The sequence below is a fragment of the Balaenoptera physalus genome, assembly GCF_965194825.1.
Source record: "Balaenoptera physalus genome assembly, chromosome: 2".
Lineage (NCBI taxonomy): Eukaryota > Metazoa > Chordata > Mammalia > Artiodactyla > Balaenopteridae > Balaenoptera > Balaenoptera physalus.
In genome coordinates this window covers 61484494-61507449 of record NC_138883.1, presented here as the reverse complement: position 1 = coordinate 61507449, position 22956 = coordinate 61484494, and the positions used below count along the sequence as shown (strand labels likewise).

The following is a 22956-nucleotide window of genomic DNA, read 5'->3' as shown; positions in this document are numbered from 1 at the left end:
TTTTTATTAGTAGATGTAACACATTTTATTGAGTTCTTGATGTTGAACAATTCCTTGAATAAATTTTGGATTTGTTTTGTCACTGTTTTCCTGAGAATTTTAAAACTTATAATAGTCTGCCTTCATACAGTACTTACTGAGTGCCAGGAACTGTTACTAATGCTTTACATATAGTATTTAAGTAGTATTTAGACCTCAAAGTGACTCTTTGAGATAGTTGGTACAACTATTTATAATTTTGTAGGGTAAGAAACTGAGCAACATGTGTTCACTAATGTGACCAATGTTATGAGTAATAGTTACTGGTGGACCTCAGATCTGAACCAAGGCAACTGATCTCCAAAGTTCACAATCTCAAATATAAATGAAAATTACCTAGAGAGGTTTTTTTTCTACTGTATCAGGTTTGGTTTTGTTTTACCAAAGTATTTCTCTAATTGTTAGTAAGTTTGAATTTTTTTCATGTGTTCAAGGGATTGTGTGTGTGAATATAAATAGATGTATTTGTTCATGTTTTTTCCCCATTTTTTCTGTTGGTTTTTGTTTGCTTTCTCTTGGTCTTTTGTCCATCAGTGGTTTTGTTTTTTGCATTTTACAGCTTTGTTGATAAATGTTTCATATACCATAAAATTCACTTATCTACTGTTTACAATTCAGTGTTTTTTGGTATATTCACATATTTGTTCAGCCATCACCGCAGTCTAATTTTAGAACATTTTCAACACTCACCTAAAACATCCTGTACACATTAGCTCTCATTCCCCATTCCTGCTAACATCCTTCCCCTAGTCCCAAGCAACCGCTAAACTACTTTCTGTCTCTGTAGATTTGCCTTTCTGGATATTCTGTGTAAATGAAATCATGGAATATGTGATCCTTTGTGACAGGCTTCTTTCACTGAGCATAATATTTTCAAGGTTTATTCATGTTATAGCATGTATCAGTAAGTACCTCATTCCTTTTTGGTTAATACATAATATTCATTGTATAGATATACTGTATTCTGTTTATCAGTTCATTAGCTGATGGACGTTTAGGTTGAACATTTAGATGTTTGACAAATTTTTAGTGAATTTTTAGATACTGTGTAAGGTAGGAGTCCAAATACTTTCTTTACATGTGGATATCCAGTTTTCTCTGCACCATTTGTTGAAAGACTATTTTTCCCCCACGGAATTGTCTTGATACCTTCTCAAAAGTCAGTTGGTCATAAATATGAGGGTTTAGCTCTGCTCTCAGTTCTGTTCCATTGATCTAATATATCTTTCTGTATGCTGGTACCACACTATTGATCACTGTAGCTTTGTAGTAGGCACGTCATCATGACCCGAGTCCTCCAACTTTGTTCTGGCTTGTTTTGGCTGTATCCGTCTTTTTTTTTTTTAATGAAAGCTTATTTATTTATTTATTTATTTATTTATTTATTTTTGGCTGTGTTGGGTCTTCGTTTCTGTGCGAGGGCTTTCTCTAGTTGCGGCGAGCGGGGGCCACTCTTCATCAGGGTGCACGGGCCTCTCACTGTCGCGGCCTCTCTTGTTGCGGAGCACAGGCTCCAGACGCGCAGGCTCAGTAACTGTGGCTCACGGGCCTAGTTGCTCCGCGGCATTTGGGATCTTCCCAGACCAGGGCTCGAACCTGTGTCCCCTGCATTGGCAGACAGATTCTCAACCATTGTGCCACCAGGGAAGCCCGGCTGTATCCGTTTTGATGTTAATGTTACTAGCTTAGTGAATGACCAAAATTTCTGCCTTCAGCTGTGGTCCTGACAAGTTTAAAATTGCATTAGAATGGGGACTCTCTGGCCGTCCAGTGGTTAAGACTCTGCGCTTCCAATGCAGGGGGTGCGGGTTCAGTCCCTCGCTGGGGAACTAAGATCCCACATGCCGAGGGGAGTGGCCAAAAAAAAAAGTTTAAAAAAATTGCATTAGAATGATCTTGCCTCAAGTATTAAATAGAATCAATTTTTAAAACCATGTATTCTTGGTGCCTTTTTATAACAGAGAATATTTAATTGCCTTTTCAATTGTTTCAATATATTTATCTAGTTTTTCTGTTTCTTAAGTCAGTTTTGTTGGTCTGTATGTTTTGCTAGGAAACACCCTATTCCCTTTAACTTACCAGATTTGGTATGATAGAATTATAGATAATTTTCTTAATTTTTGAATCTCTTCTATTTCTCTGTATTTACTGTCTCGTCTGTATTGTGGCATATATTTGCTTTCTCTTTCTCTTCTTCTCTCTCTCTTTTTTCTTATAAAGTCTTTCCTGGGCTTTATGCATTTTATTTTCTTTTAATTAGTTCTTGGTTTTATTTACCCTTTCAACTTGTTAAATTTTCCATTTCTGTTTACCTTTTCAATCTTTTTATTTTTTTTGTTCTAATTTTTACAAGTTAATTAGCTTACCTCAGTCTTTTTTTTTTTTTTTTAAGTAAAATTATAAGGCTACACATTTTACTCTTGACTATAATTCCAACTTTGTCTTATAGTTTTGGGAGGGATCAAATGTTCACTTTTTTTCACTAGTTTGTTCTGTTTTGATTTTTTTGGTTGATCCAGGGTAATTTAGAGAATATAATTTAAATTCCTATGTTTTAAAACATATTAATGTTTTATTTCTCACCATGTAAATAGTCCACTTTGAAAGGTATCATCGACTAAATAAATAAAATACAGTCTCTGTTCACAGAGCATGAGGTTCGATATATATTCAGTTGAACTCAATTTAAGCTTCCACTGTAATTGCATTTTTATAATTTTCTCATATTGCTAGGAATTTCTTGCTTTATACATCTGTCTGCTCCATTCTTTGTTATCTAGTGTTTATGACTACTATATCTTCTTAGGCTATACATGTACATTCCGTCATTATATAATATTCCTCTTCAGACTGCTTACAGCTTCATACCTTTAAGTCTTCTATTTCTGATATATGTATTAGCACTACTCTCTTGGTTCATTCAGACTGCTATAACAAAATATCACAGGCTAAGTACCTTGTAAGTAGCAGAAATTTATTTCTTACAATTTTGGAGGCTGGGAAGTCCAAGATCAAGGCAGCAGTATGATAATGATCTGGTTAGGGCCCTCTCCCTTTTTAATAGCCGGCACCTTGTTGCTGTGTCCTCATGTGGTAGAAGGGGCAAGGGATCACTGTGGGGTGTCTTTTAAAAGAACATCAGTACCATGAAGCCTCCACGCTCATAACCTAAGCACCTCCCAAACCAAAGCTCGTACTTCCTAATACCATCATCTTTGGGGGTTAGGATTTCAACATAGAAATTTTGGAGTGATGAAAAAATTCAGACGATAGCAACTGCTTTTTCTTTCTTTTTTTTTCTTTGTTTTGTTTTGTTTTTACATTTACCTAGTATAATGGTGCTGTTCAGCAGTAATTTTGCTACTCAGAGTTTATTCATCCTTCACCCTATTTTTATAACCCTTGTTCTCCTGTAAGACACAGACTTTCCCTCATTCTCAGATGTGGTTTTGTTGGAGGTGATATACCTCTGTGGCCTCAGGTCTGACAAATCAGAATGTCAGATTCCCTTGGCCACAGCAGTGGCTCCAGAAACAGGCACCTGTACCACTTGAAGCCAATGATTCCAGGCCTTTTTTCTCTATATTGTTATGGATTTAATTTAAACAAAAATGGAGTAACTTACCAAATATGTCATAAAGATCTTTCTCTGTATGTAAATACAAATCTGCATCATCCATTTGTTGGCTCTGTAGATCCCTGTGCTTGATACATAGCATGTAATTTTCTGTCTTCTATTTAGAATATTTTGATTCCAACTGTTCAATATCATAAGCAAAACTTTGAAAAATAGTCTTGCATGTACATCTTTGTCTTAGAGCATAAGTGACCATACAGTGAGAAGTATAGGGGCAGGAAATTACTTGAGAAGGGAGAGGATGATACCAGATCTTGTGCAGGTTGCAGTTCAAATCACTGAAGTGTTTGAGAGTACTCAGAGGTCAGATTTACAAGAAAAGAAATAAATGAAACAATAGTGAATTCCAACATTTCTCTATTGGTGCACAAAAATAAGTGGTTCACAAAGGAGACTAAGAAGGAATAGTCAGAACGATAAAAGGATTACAAAGAGATTGTGTTATCATAGATTCAGAATAGAATAAAGTTCTGTGACAGGGGTAGTTCATAGTGTCAAATGCTACAGAGAAGTCAAATAAAATCACAAGTGTCCATTTGATCTGACAGTTAGGAAGGCAGTGGTAGCTTTGTAGTTGCAGTTTCAGTTCAGTGGTTCCGGTGGTAGCCTTGAATCTAGTAAATTGTATAGTTAATGAAAAGTTTAAAAGTGGGAGAAAGGTAGATTATTTTTTAGGAGCTTTTCTGTGAAGTAAAAGTGTAAGGGTTAGAGTGTAATGTGAATGGGACCTGGAGGAAGATTTTAAGATGGAGAGAATAATAGCTAACATATCCTTAACCATTCTCCTTTTATAAGAAAGCTGATGTGTGCCTCTCTAGCCCAAAGCTAGCTAGTTATGACCTGTTTAGCCTGGTTCAAAAAGATTGGTAGGTCAGATGATAATTTAATAATTTGGAATTGGGAAACTGAGAGAGAACAGGACAGTGAGCTTTGAATGCTGGACCAAACGATCCCAAGGTAGGCTTAGGGCCAGGTAGACTGCTGTAGGCCGTGGGTACTCTGAAGTTATGAATCAGCCAATTGGAAAAGTTGGGGCCAATATATTAAAAAACACAAAATTCTGAACAAGGGAGATGGAGAGAAATTCTATCCTGGTTCCTAATAGCATTCTGTTCCCATGGCAGGCTTTGTTTTCCACATGATAATTTTTTTCTTTCTTTATAAAAAGCAAGACTCTCAGCTAGACCAGGTTTATAGTCTTTGCATACCAAATGGGGAATTGCTGTGACAGCATTCATTATAGGCTCTCTGAAATGAACAATTGCATTAAAGGGTGGCTCTGTGGATTACTGCACCAGGTATAGCCAAATCATCAAAGCCTGTGTAAGTTCATCAAGTACACCAAGATACAATAAAACTGATGAGGTTCAGATGAAACAACTGTGAACTATTACCTCTTCCATAAAAGGAATACTGAATTACATGTGGGAAACTTCTGTGGAGATTATCAGTGGCAAACCCCAAACGTAATACTTGTGAATACTTACATTTAATTGCTCCTAACATTGGTTACTAATGTTTTTTTAATTTCGACTTTCATAGTACTATTTTAGGAATTTAGATATTATTTTGATAAATAATGATAGAAATATAACATTACATTGCATGCTTCCCTCCTGTTTTATATGTTTTGTAATATGCTAAAAAATTAATCAAAATGACTACTTGAATGAAGACATACACCTTCAGTAGGAGACAGTTTTAGGCACACCAGGCAGATTCACCATTATGTGAGCTGACTTTAGATAGATGCTGAAATTTTTCTCCAGTCTTTGTATCATCTGGTCTTTGGACCTAGTATTTCCTCTGACTGAAATGCCCTGCATCATCTATTGCCTTACTTCCTTTGTCCAGATAATATCTACTCATCCTGTCTTCAGTTTGGCCAGAGTCCTCTTGTCTCTGGCCAAACTGGAGAGGGATTTGTGTTAGAATGAAATTGTTTTAATAACAAAATAAGTACTGATCTGAAAAGAAATGTAATATGTGAGAAACTCTCAGTGCTCCCAGGACTTCTTCCCAAGTCTTTCCTAAGTCTGCCCACATCAGCAGTCCTACCTTCCCCTTGTCTTCTGCTCTCACCTCATTATCTCCTCTCTTTTCTTCCTGACCTATTGGTCTTTGGTATTATGGTGGCCAAGAAGGTGTAAAAGAGCAGAGTCCATGATGCATTGTTGGAAATAGTACCCTGGGAACCTTTAAAGACAATAAAGGTCCACTCTATTGGTTGTTAGGTAATGAGTATAGGTTAATGGTTCTTAACAGAGGCATATATCAGAATCATGAAAAGAATGTTTACAAAATAATAAATCTGGGCCTGACCTAAAGCATACTGAATTGGAATATATTGCACTGACTTTGGAAACTTACTGGCGTAGACTTGGTGTTTGGACATAAAATAGGGACAAAATATTTCCCCAGCCTTCTTTAGGCCTATGGAATTTTTGTTTCTGAAAATAATAACATTTGTTTTCTACCAATTGTGCTTTTTAATTTTAGTTTTGTTTAATTTTCTAATTGATTTCTGGATTGGGCTGATATCAGTATTTTTGTGGCATCATCAGTTTTATGTCTTTTATAAAGTTCTTTGTTGGTATTTTAGGGATAAGCTGGATGAGGCTACACAGAGATTGCTGGCCAAATGAAAATTTTCTCTTTCATTTTTAGCATTTCCAGCAACCAAATTCTACACAAGGTTGTACCTCATAGTGATTTGGAATAAATGACATATTAAATTCTCTTATGAATTCCAGTGTAGTAATACTGAAAAGTGTAGTGCGAAGTCCAGATGGTTTTTTAAAATACTATGAAATTTAATTTGATGGATTTTTTAATATTACATGTTCTTTCTAAAGTAAAATATATTTTTTTTAAAAACTTTAGATTATCAAATACAATTAATTTACTTTGGCTACTAAGTAAAAATATTTCTGATTTCAGACATGATGATAGAAAGCAGTTAAGTCCTTCATTAGAGATTACATAAAATTCTCAATAAAAGTAACTATATTTAACAGTGTAGTTTTCTGTACCAAGCAAATCCTTATTATAGTAGCATTTTTTACTTGAGTGGTTTTTAGACACATAGTTTTTAGTAATGCATCTACAGAGCTTTGGCATATTTAATTTATTTAGAAAACTAACATTTGACATAAATTGACATAGCTATAGTATGTCTTCTGTATCAAAATGACTCCATTCTGTTGTTCAGTGTTGGTTAGTTTTTCTGTTATGTTGATGCATTAAAGCAGATATTAAATTTTATCATTAATTCAGTGCCTGGTCTCTCATCAAATCCCCTTAATTACAAATTGACTCCAAGGATTAGACAGCATGGATTTTAATTTTAACTGAAACAAAAAAGGCATCTTGAAAAATCACTCTTGCCTAGTGACTCGTAGACACGTTTTAAAAGATCCTATAATTTATTGCTTAGTATTTAAAGTTCAATACAATACAAAATATACCACCAACATTTTTATTATCTTATATTCATATTAAATACGTGTTTTAAAATATATTTTATAGTCTTGAAAAAACTCTTGAGTATTTTTAGATAAATAGCAGCCTCAGGAGTTTTGATAACTTGTAACCCTTTCTTTAGAAAACGTTAACTTTGAATCTTGCACAACCATAATTGTATCTGAATGACATTTATATTTTCTTGTATTTCTGCTTCCTTAATAATTTCACAAAATCATACAGTGTGATTTTATATAGCCCATAGAAGTCTTCCCAGTATAATCCAATATTCTATTTCCAGTACTGTATTATTTGCAGTTTATGACTATTTCATTAAATCTTCATTTCCTTTTGATACTTGCTATATTAAGTCCAGAATCATTTTTGTGCGTTTTACTCTGAAGATATATGAACTTTTCTGTCATTTCTAAAAGTGCCAGTTTTTAAAATTAAATTTTTTTACATAATTATTCATTTTAAATAGTAGAACGACTATTCATTTTTTACTAGAATAAGAGGATGATGAACTTAAGTCATGATCACTGATCAAAAAGTGTATATGTCCCCTGTATTTTTGTTGCATTATATGGTGATCAGCTTTTAACTCTGAGCTGCCTCTTAAAAAATTCACTTATTCTTCTTAAAAGTTTCTGGAATCTAACTTGTGTTAGTAGTCACTTATGTAGACTTTTATCTAGATCCATAAGTTTTCAAGTAATCACTTTACTTTAGAAAGACCAAGAAATAATTAATAATAAACTCTAAGTATTCTAAGGTAAATCATTTGTTTTTTTTAATAAATTCTGGTGTCAATTACCTTTACCTTTTGAGAGGTTGTAAAATATAAGTAATAATGTTCTTTCCAGTTAAGTGGATATTGTATATCTTATATTTTTGTAAATTGATTTTTAAATAGTATTCCATTGTGGGTTTTTGTGCTGTTGCTGTTAAGCTGGATTTTTATATGCTAAAAGGTAGCATCCAAATGAGCTCAGCTCATCATGGAAAAAATAAATTGCCTAGAAACAGATTGTTTACGTAATATTAGATGGTAATATAAACCAACAAAAGCAGGAAATTAACTTCTAAGGCTGACACACTGCCCTTTCCTTGCTCCTTTGTGCTTGTAGGTATCATGTATGTGTAGTGATACCAAAGTACAGTGGACTTAGTTCAGAACTGTCAAACATAATTCTAAATTTCTTTACTTTGTTGGTTTATGTCACAACTTAATATTATTATTTTGTCCCTTAATGCTGTATAATGTCCTTCACATGTGAGATGAAGCAATGCATGCGTGAATCGGAACAAGATGGAAAAGTTTATTTGCTTTCTCTCATTTACAGTTGATTGCCTCTGATTAGCCAATATCGTGCAGCTCTGATGTAGTTCTTTAAATTTTGAAAAAGGTAATACAAGAAAAAATTATAACATATCTGAGGAAATTTTTGAAAAATCTAGGTACTGATTAAAAACGTTATTCACTCTTAATTTTTATTCCTGTTGATTACTTTTTATTTTATCATTTTCTTGTCATCTTGAAAGGCAAGTATCTCTCTTTACAAAAAAACTTCGGGCAATGAGAAACTACTAGTGTTTTATTATGAATACTCAAATACACAAGTATGATTTCACAGAGCAGTTATAATATGAATTGCAGAAAGGAATTATATGTGGAATTCTGAGGGTAGGGCTAAACCTCTCAAAATATCCCCCAAGATTTATTTGGACTGATAGAAACTTGGCCATTCTTTTAACAGCACCTGTTTCTTGATGATTATGGTAAAATGTGAATAATTCATTCACTTGGTTTTTATATTCAGTAGTTACGTAAGAGCTCATCAACTGTTAATGAGTGTTATCTTTGCTTTGGGGGGCTCTTTTATAGTATTATGGGGGGACTTTGTATACTAAATGATATTTCAGTATTAGAAAATTGATTCCTTTTATGAATATGAGTTCCATGTCTATAGCAGTTTGGAAATTATTTTGCTTTCTCTTTTTCTCTGTAAACAGTTTCTACCCCTATTTAGGTATTCATTAGAACAGTTTTCTAAAAGAGAATTACATATTTTCAAGCTTTGAATTTTTCTTAATCTAAATCTTTCCTTGCATTGTAACCAAAGGTACTCGACTGCTTTTTTTTAAAAAAATTCTTATTTATTTCTCATTTGTATGTTAAACCTTATAGAAGATCAGATACTTTCTCTAAAAATTATACAACAGAGCAAACTATCTAAGTGTGGTCAAACAAAAGATTTTGCTCTCAGAAACTAAAGTGCTATAAAATATGGTGGTAGAGGGGTGTGTAAAGTTGGGGGTGGTAGTAATTCTTTACAAAATTCTGCTTTTGTTTTATGCAAGTAGTGTTTAATTGGCTAGATTTAAAAGTAGTGAAAAAATGATCTATTTGCTAGAGGTTTGCAAAACAATACTTTAAGCTCTTACTTGTTTTGAGGTGTTGAAAGGTGAAACATTTGACATTTTCTTTTCGGGCATTGCTTTAAAAAACAGAGGGCGGGAAAGAGGCGTTGCCACATCAGAGTTAAGGGTGTTTGTGGTTGTCCGTGACAGCAGCTCTAGTTTTAAAACACCTGTGTTTACTTTCCAGCTTTTCAGAGTCTGCCTGAAAGTGGCCTAAGAATGGCACAGGCCTTCATGATGGCTGGGGTTTTTTATAATACAGAGAAAGAATTAAACTTTATACTTCAGTTTTCTGTTGCAAGCATTTAATTAGTTTATACATTTTATCTCTTCATATACTTACATGTGTACATCAGATAATGCATTATTTACATAATCTATAGATTATAATATATAATTATTTTTATAGATATGTTTTGCTTTTTGTTCACTGATTGGAAAAAGGCTGGTGAAAAACTCTTCAGTATATTGTACAGATGTATTTTCATTCACAATATAAAGATGTTACTGAAAAAAATGAAAATGAAAATTCAATACCTTTTCAGAGAGAAATGAATATAGTCTAACATGTATTACATTATTTTGTTAATTTATTATCTTTAGTGGTTTGGATATAGGTTGATGTTTCAACTTGCCTATCATTGCTTCACTGGTCATTGTTTCCAATTTAGGGACATGCGCTTTTTAAATAATTATTTTGGACATTTCTTATTATTTTATAATATTCAAATGATACCTACATATTGTATAAACTTTATTATTCTCAAAGTTGAGGTATTCTTACCTGTGACAGTTTAGTTTAACGAAGTTTAGTTTTTACTGATTTATTTGTTTCAGTATTTTTTTGTTTTCAGACCTCATAATTATAGACTGAAGCCAGATGTCATATACTCTGTGATGCATTCCTGTAATATTCAAATTCTTGATTATAATAACAAGACATTTCCATGAGATTACAGTTAATGTCAAGCCTCCTTGGTGTATAAAAGAAATAATTCTATCTTTTGGTAAGAGATAGGTGTTCTTTATTTCTCCATATAACTAGTTTTTAACATTTTATGTATTTAAACCCTTTTGAGAAGCAAATGCCGGTTTTGAAGCTTTTCCCTTAAAAAACACACATGCACAGAAATTTGTTTATAGTTTCAAGGAGTTTATTACCCTCCCAACCCCATCCATGTGCCCCAGGATAAGAACCCTATTCTAGGTCTTATTTTCTTTAGATAGTTGTTAATTCTTTAGATAGTTGTATAGACAGTTGTTAACCTAGTATATCAGAAAATCACCAAGTCAAATAAAGTATTAAGTGCTTAGTACAAATCACCATGTTAGGAATTGAAAAACATAAAGCAGACACTGATTTTACCAGCTTTAAATATAAATAGTATTTTAACAATATACTTCAAATCCTATGATGGCTACACATTGTCAGTGTCCTAATCTCAGCACCTCAGGGGATTTGAAATAAAAATGATAATTACCTCATTTTTCTAGACAGAAGCAATTGACAATATACCTATTATATTATTGAAAGATAAAGGCAATTAATATTATTACATAAAAGATGCAAAAAAGATGATATTCTACTTCAAAAATGGAATCATTTTGGTGTAGGCATCCATCTAGGTGGATAATGCTCAGCTACAGACAGTATCTTAAAGGAATTATGTGTAATAATAATGTGTATCACCTGAAAGATAATGAAAACTTGAGGAAAATAACTGATAATTAAGTTGTTAAAATATGAAAGAATTCAGAAAAAGACAATTTAAAATGTTTGAAACAGAGGAAAAGCAGCAAAATTAAGTGGCATAAGTTATATGACAAATAACTAAAATATTTTAATAAGGATTTATAATAATACTTTATTGTATATGATTTAACTTGAATCAGAAAAACTATCTTGGGCAAATGAAACTGCTGAGAAAAAGAATAATTTTATTTAAAATCTTCCATTGTTTTCTTTTCTGTGACTACTAATGAGGAAGTAAAAGGGAGAAAAGATTCTCTTAGTGCGGTGAGTACATTTGTTCCAGAAACTGTCAAATTGCTTAACTTAACTCTTGAAACTTGATACAGGATTTCCATTGGGTGTGCCAATTTTGTCCTGGTGGCAGCTCTTGTTAGATAGTAGTATATATCTCTGATGTAAGTTTCAGCGTAATTCATGTGTAGTCACTTTTTGTGTTCTATAAGATTTATAATTCTTTAATAAAAATTTAATGTGTGTATCTGTCTCAAGCACACTTTCAACTTCCCTAGTTGTAAGACCATAATTCTCTATACATACACAGCATTTTCCTGAGTCTTGAGCTATCAGTCCTATGTTTGGAATGTATTTATTATAAAGCATTGGGTGTTTTAAAATTCATATTTCTCTAAAACTAATATTTTCCCATATAACTTTAAGGGGAAATGGGAAAACGTTATGATCCAAAAGATATTCTAAAAATTAAATGAGACAAGATAAAATGATTGAAACAAGAGATAAAGCCAAAGATATGGCTTGTAACTATGCAAATATATGATAATGTAACTTGGAGAATTACATATTATTTCATGTCCAATTTTGAAGTAAGCATGAACAGAAAAAATAATCAGTGATCAGGAAAATCATTAAGTAACAACTCTGAAACAATGTAACACCTTAAGAAACTTTGTTGGACTCTCTTCTTAGGATTAAAAATAAAACGAGTTAATCAGCATTATTGGAGAACCATGTTTTTTATTTAAAAGAAAGCTGAGTCATTAAGCACGTAAGTCCTTTAATTCAACCAATACTGACTATCTTTCAAAAATATATTAATATATTTGCTTACCATAGTAAATTTTGTAAACCTAATATAATTGCATCAGATATGGTTTGCTTGTTTCAAGGATCAGAAAATCACACCCAAAATTTCTTTAAAAAAAAAAATGCTTATTTTTCACATAACCGAAAGACCAAGGATAAGGCTAACTTCCAGAGATTACTTTTTGTTCAGTTGTTAACTGTAATTTTAGTCAACTTCATTGAGGTATCATTTAAATACAATAAATTGCATCCATCGTAGGGGTATACAGTTCAGTAATTTTGACAGATATGTGTCCGTCATAATAAAGATACAGAGCATTTCAGTCATCCATCCCTCCACCCCTGGCCCCAGTAATCCCTGATCTGCTTTTTGTCACTATAAATTCATTTGCATTTTCTAGAAGGCTATATTAATAGAATCATATAATATGTACTCTTTTGTATCTGGCTTCTTTCAGCATGATGATTTTGAGATTCATCCATGTTGCGTGTATCAGTAGTTCATTCCTTTTTTCAGCTTCAGGAAAGTCTTGCTCTCTGAAGTTTTATTCCATCTCTGGATTTTGTTTGTTTTCCTCTGTATACTAGCTTAATTTTCAGGTTATATGGAGCTAGAAACTTCAGCCTTTATGCTTCCCAGTTGAAGTCTAAAAGGAAAAAGCAAATTATCAAAAATAGAAATCCTAGAATTGGGGCTAGTTAACTTGGCTTGGACTAATAGGGATCATGTGTTTATTTACTTATCTCTGAAATGATTGTTGTGGCCAAAGGAATGAAATATACTGACTGCCTTAGGACAATACAGGTCTATCCCTAAAGCTAGATTGTGAGTGGGGAAGGAGGGTGTGATGGTTAATTTTATGTGTCAGTTTGCCCAGGTATTTAGCTAAGCATTATTTCTGGATATGTCTCCAGATAAGATTAACATATGAATTGTTGAACTCAGTAAAGCAGATTGCCCTCCCCAATGTGGGCGAGCATGATCCAATCCATTGAGGACCTGAATAGAACAAAAGGCAGAAGAAGGGAGAATTTGTTCCTTCCCTGCCTGACTGTTTGAGCTGGGACATCAGTCTTCTCCTACACTTGGACTAGGATTTGCATTATCAGCTACCATAGTTCTTAGGCCTTCAGACTCAGGCTGGGACTTACAATATTGACTCCCCTGTTCCTCAGGCCTTCAGACTCAGACTGAACTACACCATAAGTTTTCCTGGGTGTCCAACTTGCAGATGGCAGATCGTGGGACTTCTTAGAACCCTATTGGTTCAGTTTTTCTGGAGAATCCTGACTAATACAGATGGGTTTCCAAAAGAAATTTGAAATATTATTTTGTCAGAAGAACTAAGAAAGAATGAAGCATAATAAAACAAACCAAAGACAGATTTCTACTTTAATAACATGACTAAAAATTTATGCAGGCATGTAGTAAAACTGCATTTAGTTTCTATTCCTTACCTTTTCAACTCTTAAAGAAAAGACGATAAGCACAAATTTAACATGCATATGTGTATATACATTCATATATTTATGCATACTCATTCATACATATTGTGGCTAATCACATGGTCTACATGGAATAGATCTGTGTTTTTTAAGTTGGATTCCGTGACAGTCTGGAAATCTACGTCTTTATTCTTTTTTTCATCAATTTTTATGGTATATATTCTATGTTGTGTCTTCTGGCCCTTGATTTTTTATTCTTGAGAATCATTTCTTCATGAAAATTCAGTGTGTTTTGAAATAAAAGGCTTTAGCTTCTGCTTCTGGGTGGGATCAAGTGGTTTACAACATTGCAGCACTCCTTTCAAGAACAACTGAGAAAAGTAATTTATTTAAAGGGATCAGAGAGCTGTTGGGGGCAATGAGAACAAAATTGCCCCAGACAGTGGTAGCAAAAAATCTGAAAGGAGAACTGATTTCTTTAGTCACTTTTACCCTGTAGGCATTTGCTGATTATCTGTATGTAGAAATCTGAAAATTCCAGCCTTATACTCATGGAGTGTCACTGCTAGGACACAGAAAAACCAGCAGATTTTTGGTGGTGATGTTGAGGGAAGGGGAATTCAAGTGCACATTTAGTAGTGCCTTCAGGACATCTGAGGCTGTACAGGTTAGGAGATTAAAAACATAAACAGAAAGTCTCTGAGAATCAGGATGGACTTCACAGCTGTTTTATGAGAACCAGAGGCTACAGACTGGCATTTACAACTGCACAGTTCTTGTTTGAATTAATGTGATCACCTCCTACTCCATCTGCCTGGCATAAGTAAGGCTGAACCTCCAGAATAAATAATGTCTTAAATCTCTACCATTATTTTACAAGCAATGACAGGCATTCAGTTGAAAATTACTAGGCACAAAAAAAGATAAGACTACATGACCAAAACTAGGAGAAATGCACATTATATAAAACACCTCAAAGTTGATCCAGATATTAGATGGAGTTAGATGGACAAGGACTTAATAATAGCAATGCAATCCCTATGAAATTACCAATGACATTTTTCACAGAATTAGAACAAAACATTTTACAGTATATATGGAAACACTAAAGCCCACAGATAGCCAAAGCAATCTTGAGAAAGAAAAGTGGAGCTGGAGGAATCTGACTCCCTGACCTCAGACTATACTACAAAGCTACAGTCATCAAAACAGTATGGTACTGGCACAAAAACAGAAATATAGATCAATGGAACAGATAGAAAGTCTGGTGATAAACCCACGCCCCTATGGTCACCTAATCTATGACAAAGGAGACAAAAATATACAATGGAGAGTGCTCGCTTTGGCAGCACATATACTAAAATCGGAATGATACAGAGAAGATTAGCATGGGCCCTGCGCAAGGATGACACACAAATTCGTGAAACGTTCCATATTTTTTTGTGTTGTCCCACATATTTTGATTACTCACTTACATGTTTCAGGTGAGCCAGGAGATAGCAGTCAGACCTGGTATTGTTTCCAAAGATAGTGAAGGAAAACTCATGTGTAAACCAATCTTTTCCAAAATTGTATCACTTTTTGTGGAACACAGTGATCTTCAGTATGCTGCTCCAGGGGCTCTTATTTGAGTTGGAACAAAAATTGATCCCACTTTGTGCCGGGCTGACAGAATGATGGGACAGGTGCTTGGTGCAGTTGGAGCTTTACCTGAGATCTTCACAGAATTGGAAATTTCCTATTTCCTACTTAGACGACTTCTTGGTGCATGCACAGAAGGAGACAAAAAAGCAGCAAAGGTGCAAGAGCTGTCTAAGAATGAAGTGCTTATGGTGAACATAGGATCCCTTTCAACAAGAGGAAGAATTAGTGCAGTCAAGGCTGATTTGGGTAAAATAGTTCTCACTAATCCTGTGTGCACAGAAGTAGGAGAAAAAATAGCCCTTAGCTGAAGAGTTGAGAAACACTGGCATTTAATTGTTGGGGTCAGATAAGAAGAGGAGTAACATCAAACCAACAGTAGATGATGACTGAAGATTATCAGTTAAATAATACATTTGGATGAAGTTAGAATTTCTCTTAACAACCTAGGGGTATAATTTCAGAGCAATACTGGGGATACAGTTCATTACATTAGTAGAAATGTAAGGTTGTTTTCATTTTCTTCTGATGAAAATTACCCTCTACTACTAAAGTAAATAATAGGGTCTATAATAAATGTCAGAATTGGTAGACTGATGGATTTAATCCACATTTTAGCAGTAATTGATCATTAAACAGTGTTACATTTGTGCATCAATTCAGGTTTGAAATGAAACTACTGTTACAACCAGCCTTTGCTATAGCATACATACCACTGACCCTGTTTGAAATAAAGATTTTCTCTTATTAAAAAATAAATAAATATATATATATATATATATAATATATATACACACACACAATGGAGAAAAGACAGTCTCTTCAACAACTGGTACTGGGAAAACTGGACAGCTACATGTAAAAGAATGAAATTAGAACATTCCCTAACACCATACACAAAAATAAACTCAAAATGGATTAAAGACCTAAGTGTAACGCTGGATATTATAAAACTCTTAGAGGAAAACATAGACAGAACACTCCTTGACATAAATCACAGCAAAATCTTTTTCAGTCTGTCTCCCAGAGTAAAGGAAATAAAAACAAAAATAAACAAATAGAACCTAAGTAAACTTAAAACCTTTTGCACAGCAAAGGAAGCCATAAACAAAATGAAAAGAAAACCCTCAGAATGGGAGAAAATATTTGCAAATGAAACAACTGACCAGGGATTAATCTCCAAAATGTACAAACAGCTCATGCAGCTCTGTATCAAAAAACAACCCAATTAAAAAAATGGGCAGAAGATCTAAATAGACAGTTTTCTAAAGAAGACATACAGATGGCTAAAAAGCACATGAAAAGATGCTCAACATCACTAATTATTAGAGAAATGCAAATCAAAACTACAATTAGGTATCACTTCACACCAGTCAGAATGGTCATCATCAAAAAAACCTACAAACAATAACTGCTGGAGAGGGAGTGGAGAAAAGGAACCCTTCTGCACTATTTGTGGGAATGTAAATTGGTGCGGCCACTATGGAGAACAGTATGGAGTTTCCTTAAAAAACTAAAAATAGAGCTACCATATGATCCAGCAATCCCACTCCTGGGCATATATCTGGAGAAAACCATAATTCGAAAAGATACATGCACCCCAATGTTCATTGCAGCACTAGTTACAATAGCCAGGACATGGGAGCATCCTAAATGTCCATCAACAGAAGAATGGATAAAGAAGATGTGGTACATATATACAATGGAATATTACTCAGCCATAAAAAAGAATGAAATAATGGCACATGCAGCAACATGGATGGACCTTAGAGATTGTCATACTGAGTGAAGTTAAGTCAGACAGAGAAAGACAAATGTCATATGATATTGCTTATATGTGGAATCTAAAAAAGGTATAAATGAACTTATCTACAAAACAAATAGAGTTACAGGTGTAGAAAACAAACTTATGGTTACCAGGGGATAAGGGGGGGAGGGATAAATTGGAAAAAGAAATAATAGCTATGATTAAAATATTCAAAAAGATAGAGAAAATGAAAGAGAAAGCAGATAAGCAGATTAAGTATTTCACCAGAAAATTGGAACCTCTATAAAAGGATCAATTGGAAATTCTAGAACTGAAGAACACAGTATCTGAAATTGCAAACTTACTAGATTGGTTTAGGGGCTGAAGCCAAGATTAGTAAACTAAATAACAGATTGACAGTAAATTTTTTAATTGAAGCACAGAGATACAAAGAAATTTGGGTGAGAAAAAAATGTATCTGAGAAGACAGGTGAAATTTAAATAGCCCAGTATATGTGTAATTGGAGTCAATGAAGGAGATGAGGAAAACAGTGGCACAGAAGCAATAGTTGAAGAGATAACAACCAAGATTTTCCCAAAACTGATGGAATACTTTCAAACCACAAATTCATGAAGTTCTAAGAATTTCCAGCAGGATAAATAAATGAAAACCACACATAGACACAACATAGTAAAAGTTTTGAACTTCAGAGAGAAGGAGGAAAATCTTAAAAGCAGACTAAGGAAAATGGTTTGTTCAAAGAACAACAATAAGACTGACTGCTGCCTTCTCAGTAGAAATAATGGAAACCAGAAGAGAGTAGAATGACATAATTAAAGCTCTGGAAAAAGTTGCCAATGTAGAATTCTATGCCCAGTTTAATATCCTTCAAAGTGAAAGGACAAAAACTTAGAGAATTAGTCACTTGCTTGTCTGCATTGAAAGAAATAGTAAATGGAGTTCTTCAGGTAAATGGAAAACAATTCCAAACATAAACAGAGAAATGTAGGAAGGAATGAAGAGCAACCAAAAGGATAAGTGTACTGAGAAACATTAAAATATTGACTTAATGTAGCCTATTCAAAAACAACAACAATAATGCCTTCTGAGGTTTAAAATGTGTTTATAACTAAAATGCATGGCAAAAATAACCCTAACGCCAGCAAGCATGTAATGTACTCAAAATGTCTAAGCATGATTGATAAAAGTAACTGTTCATATTAGTTAAAATTCAGGAAAACAAGTTAGAAAAGTTAGAATCTCTAAGATAACCATGAAAAAGGATGTTAAACAATGCATGCTTAGGAACAACAATGAAATCAAAGCAGAAATTTAAAAATACCTTGAGACAAATGAAAATGAAAACACAACTATACAAAATCTATGTGATGCAACAAAAGCAGTTCTTAGAGGGAAGTTCATAGCAATACAGGCCTTCCTTAAAAAGAAGAAAAATCTCAAATAAACAACCTAAGCTACCACTTAAAAGAATTAGAAAAAGAAGAACAAACAAAACCTAAAGTCAGCTGAAGGAAGGAAATAATAAAGATCAGAGAGGAAACAATGTATACTTAGGAACTACTAAAGGAGATTGGTGGTATAATAGAATATATTGAATGATCCAAAAGATGATGATAAAGGAGAGAAAAGGAATGCAAAAAATGGATCAGATGGAAACCAAGATTAAAATTGTAAACATAATTGTAATAAGGGTAGTTTGCTAAATGAAAAGGACAAATATTCTAATTAAAAAGCAGAGATTGTCAGACTATGTAATAAAACAAAACCCAGCTGTGTACTGCTTATAAGAAATACACCTTAAATTATAATGGTACAAAAAGCTGAAAGTCAAGAGTGACAAAAGAAACATTATGCAGGTGTTAAAATAAAGCTGAGGTATTTATATTCATAGCAAACAAAGTGGACTTTAAGAAGCATTATATTAGAAATAAAGGATATCTAACATTGATAAATATAAAGAAAATATAACAATTCTAAATCTATATACACCCAGTAGTAGTTTCAGAATATATAAAGTGAAAGTTGATGGAACTGAAAGGAGAAATAGACAGATTTACAATCATGTGGTAGATTTTAACACATCTTTCTCAGTAATTGATAGAACAAACAAATCAAAATCAGAAAGGATATAGAAGATTTCAACAATATAGTTAACCACCTGATATACACACACACACACACACACACACACACACACACACACACACACACACACACACAGTGGGGGCAGGGGGAGTTAGAGAGAGAGAGAACTTTGCAACTCAAACAGACCATAGAGGGAAAGTGATATACTTAAAATGTATTTATTAGAAAAGCAAAAAGGCCGAAAGCAAATATTCTAAGATTCTACCTCAAGAAGCTAGAATAAGAACAGCTGAATGGCAATGAACCTGGCAGACAAGAACTTATGGGAAGAGCACTTGGGGGTGGGGGAATTGATAAACATTCTGAGGCAGGAATATACATGATATAGTGAGTAAATAGGAAGAAATTCAAAATGGCTGGAACACAGTGAGTGAGGGGGGAATAGATATATAAAATTAGATCTGAAAGTTAAGCTGGATCTCTTTTTTGCAGATGATCATGATCTTATACATAGAAAACCCTAAAGAGTCCACCAGAACACCATTAGAGCTAATAAGTCAACAGAGTAACAAAATTCCAAGTCAACATACAAATATCAGTTCCATTTTTATATACTAATGATGAGCAATCTCAAAAGGAAATTATGAAAATAATTCCATTTATAATAGCATCAAAAAGAATAAAATACTTAGCATTTAACTTAACCAAGGAGAGGAAAGACTTGTACAATGAAAGCTACAAAAGAAATTTGATGAAAGACATTAAAGAAGACATATATAAATGGAAACACATCCCATGTTCATGGATTAGAAAACTTAATATTGTTAAAGAATACTACCCAGAACAATCTACAGAGTCAATGAAAAATCCCTATCAAAATCCCAGTAACATTTGTTGCAGAAATAGAAAAACCCATCCTGAAATTCATATGGAATCTCAAGGAACCCAAATAGTCAAAACAATCTTGAAAAAGAACAAAGTACTCAAAATTCCTGATTTCAAAACTTACTACAGAGCTGTAGTAATCAAAACACTGTGTTAATGGCACAAAGACAGACATATAGACCAATAGAGTAGAATAAAAGAGCCCAGAAATAAACCTTCACGTATATATATAACCAAATGAATTTGGACACCGGTGCCAAGACCATTCAGTGGGGAAAGGACAGTATTTTCAATAAGTGATTCTGGGAAAACTGGATATCCACACCCAAAAGAATGAAGTTGGACCCTTACCTAACATCACATATAAAAATTAACTCAAAGTGGACCAAAGACCTAAATATAACAGCTAAAATCATAAAATTTTTAGAAGAAAACATAGGGCAAAGGCTTCATGTCATTGAATTTGGCAGTGATTTCTTGGATATGAATCTAAAAAACATAGGTACCAAAGAAAAAATTGATAAGTTGGATTTCATTAAAATTTTATTTAATTGTTCATCAAAAGACAATACCAACAGAGTAAAAAGACTGCATAGAATGGGAGAAAATATTTGCAAATCATATATCGATGATTAATAAGGAATTAATATCCAGAATATATAGAGAACTTCTAAAACTCAACAGCAAAAAACCAAAACAACCCAATTAAAAAAAGGGCAAGGACTTGAATAGCCATTTCTCCAAAGAAGGTATACAAATAACCAATAAGCACATGAAAAGATACTCAGCATCACTAATCATTAGGTAAATGCAAGTCAAAACTACAATGATACACTCCCTCACGCTCATTAGGATGGCTACTATCAAAAAAAAAAAAAAGACAAAATAATAAGCATTGGTGAGGATGTGGAGAAATTGGAACCCTTGTGCACTGTTAGTGAGAATGTAAAATGGTTCAGTCGCTGTGGAAAACAGTATGGTATTCCTCAAAAAATCAGAAGTAAAACTATCATATGATCCAGCAATTCCACTTCAGGGTATGTAGCCAAAATAATTGAAAGCAGGGTCTCAAGAGATATTTTTATACCCATGTTCATAGAAGCATTATTCAAAATAGGTAAAATGTGGAAGCAGCCCAAGTGTCCATGGATAAGCAAAATGTGGTGAATACATGCAATTGAATATTATTCACCCCTAAAAAGGAAGGAAATTCTGACACATGCTACAACATGAATGAACCTTGAGGACATTATGGTAAATGAAATAAGCCAGTCACAAAAAGACAAATACTTTATGATTCCACTTAGATGAGATACTTAGAGTAGTCAAAATTATAACAAAGTAGAATGGTGGTTGCCAGGGGCTTGGGGGTGGAGGGAAATAGAGAGTTATTATTTAATGGGCATAGAGTTTCAGTTTTACATAATGTAAAAAATTATGGCTATGGATGGTGGTGATGATTGCAGAACATTATGAATATGTTTAATACCACTGAACTGTACACTTAAAAATAGTTAAGACGATAAATTTTGTTATGTGTATTTTACCACATTTTTAAAACTTGGGGGAATAAAAGGTAAGCTGGAACTTTATTATGTTTTTAAAGTGACTTTTACATTGATAAGACTTTGGATTTTATGATAAGTATGTATCAGTGGTGTTTAATAGCAAATGAGAGACATAATTTAAGGTTTAAGAAGATCATGCTGGCTACTACTATGTGTAATAGAGTTTGTAAAGGGTAGGAATAGAAGCAGGGAGAACCATTAGGAGACTATTATATTAGCTTAGATGAGAGATGATAGTGGCTTAGATTAGGGTGTTAAGAAGTAGAAAGAGTAGATGGGTTCAAGACAACGGCTGAAAGTACTTTTATGTTTGCATTCTGTGTTTGGATATCATAGTGATGGTGATTGTGTTCATTGGTGGGGGGTGCTTGGGGGAGTAACTTAAAGGAAAGAGAAGATTCAAGGATCAGTGTTCTGATTTTAGGCTGGGCGAACGGTAGTATTGCAATTGAGGTAGGAAAGATGAGAAGAGATAGGGTAGAACTCAAAGTTTTCGATGGGCTATGTTAGTTTTCACTTTAGTCACTTTGAATATACCATGGTAGCAGTTAGGTACAGACATTTGGGGTTCTCAGAGAGGAAGCCAGGACGGGGGATGTAAATTTTTAGAATCATCTATATACATGGTTAATAGGCCATGGGTCTAGATTAGAGTATTAAGGGAAGAATACAGATAGAGAAGAGGAACAAGATGAAGCCCTGTGTCATTCTAACATATTTGAGGTGAAGGAGAGGAGAGAAAAGGAACAACAAAGGAGAGTAGGAAGACACAGGAGAGTGGAGTAGCTAGGAAATCAAGGAAATTTTCAAGTCAGAGAGGGATAGGGTCAACTCTTTCAATTGCTGTATAGTCCATCTAGTGAAATGAAGAAAAATACTTTTTGCTGGATTTGACTGTGCGGAGACTTATATGGTGACCTCAGTAGGAGCATTTTCAGTGGAACAATGGGTATAAATGCTCTGGGGGAGTAAGCTGAAGAGAAAATGTGTAATGAGAAAGTAAAGATAATGTAAACAAGTATCAGTTTGCTGTATAACTACAGAGATGGAGTGGTAGTTAAAGGGAGACCTGTGTCAAAGGAGGATACATCTGAAATATAGAAAAAAAAATACAGTGTAGGAAGGATATGTATTCATACACGTAAACAGTTTGAATATTGTTTTCACCTTAACTTTTCATATTTTGATGGAAGCAAACCTCAGTTT

General features: G+C 33.7%; 1 protein-coding gene and 1 pseudogene across 17 annotated transcripts in view; both read left to right on the top strand.

Moving 5' to 3' along the window:
• MIPOL1 (mirror-image polydactyly 1) overlaps positions 1-22956 on the top strand; it is a 336357-nt gene that overhangs the window by 164037 nt on the left and 149364 nt on the right. The gene's annotated exons all lie outside the window — the stretch shown is intronic.
• On the top strand, positions 1919-16112 carry LOC309656103 (eukaryotic translation initiation factor 2 subunit 3 pseudogene; annotated as a pseudogene). Its single transcript has one exon. The product of its transcript is annotated as a eukaryotic translation initiation factor 2 subunit 3 pseudogene (transcript).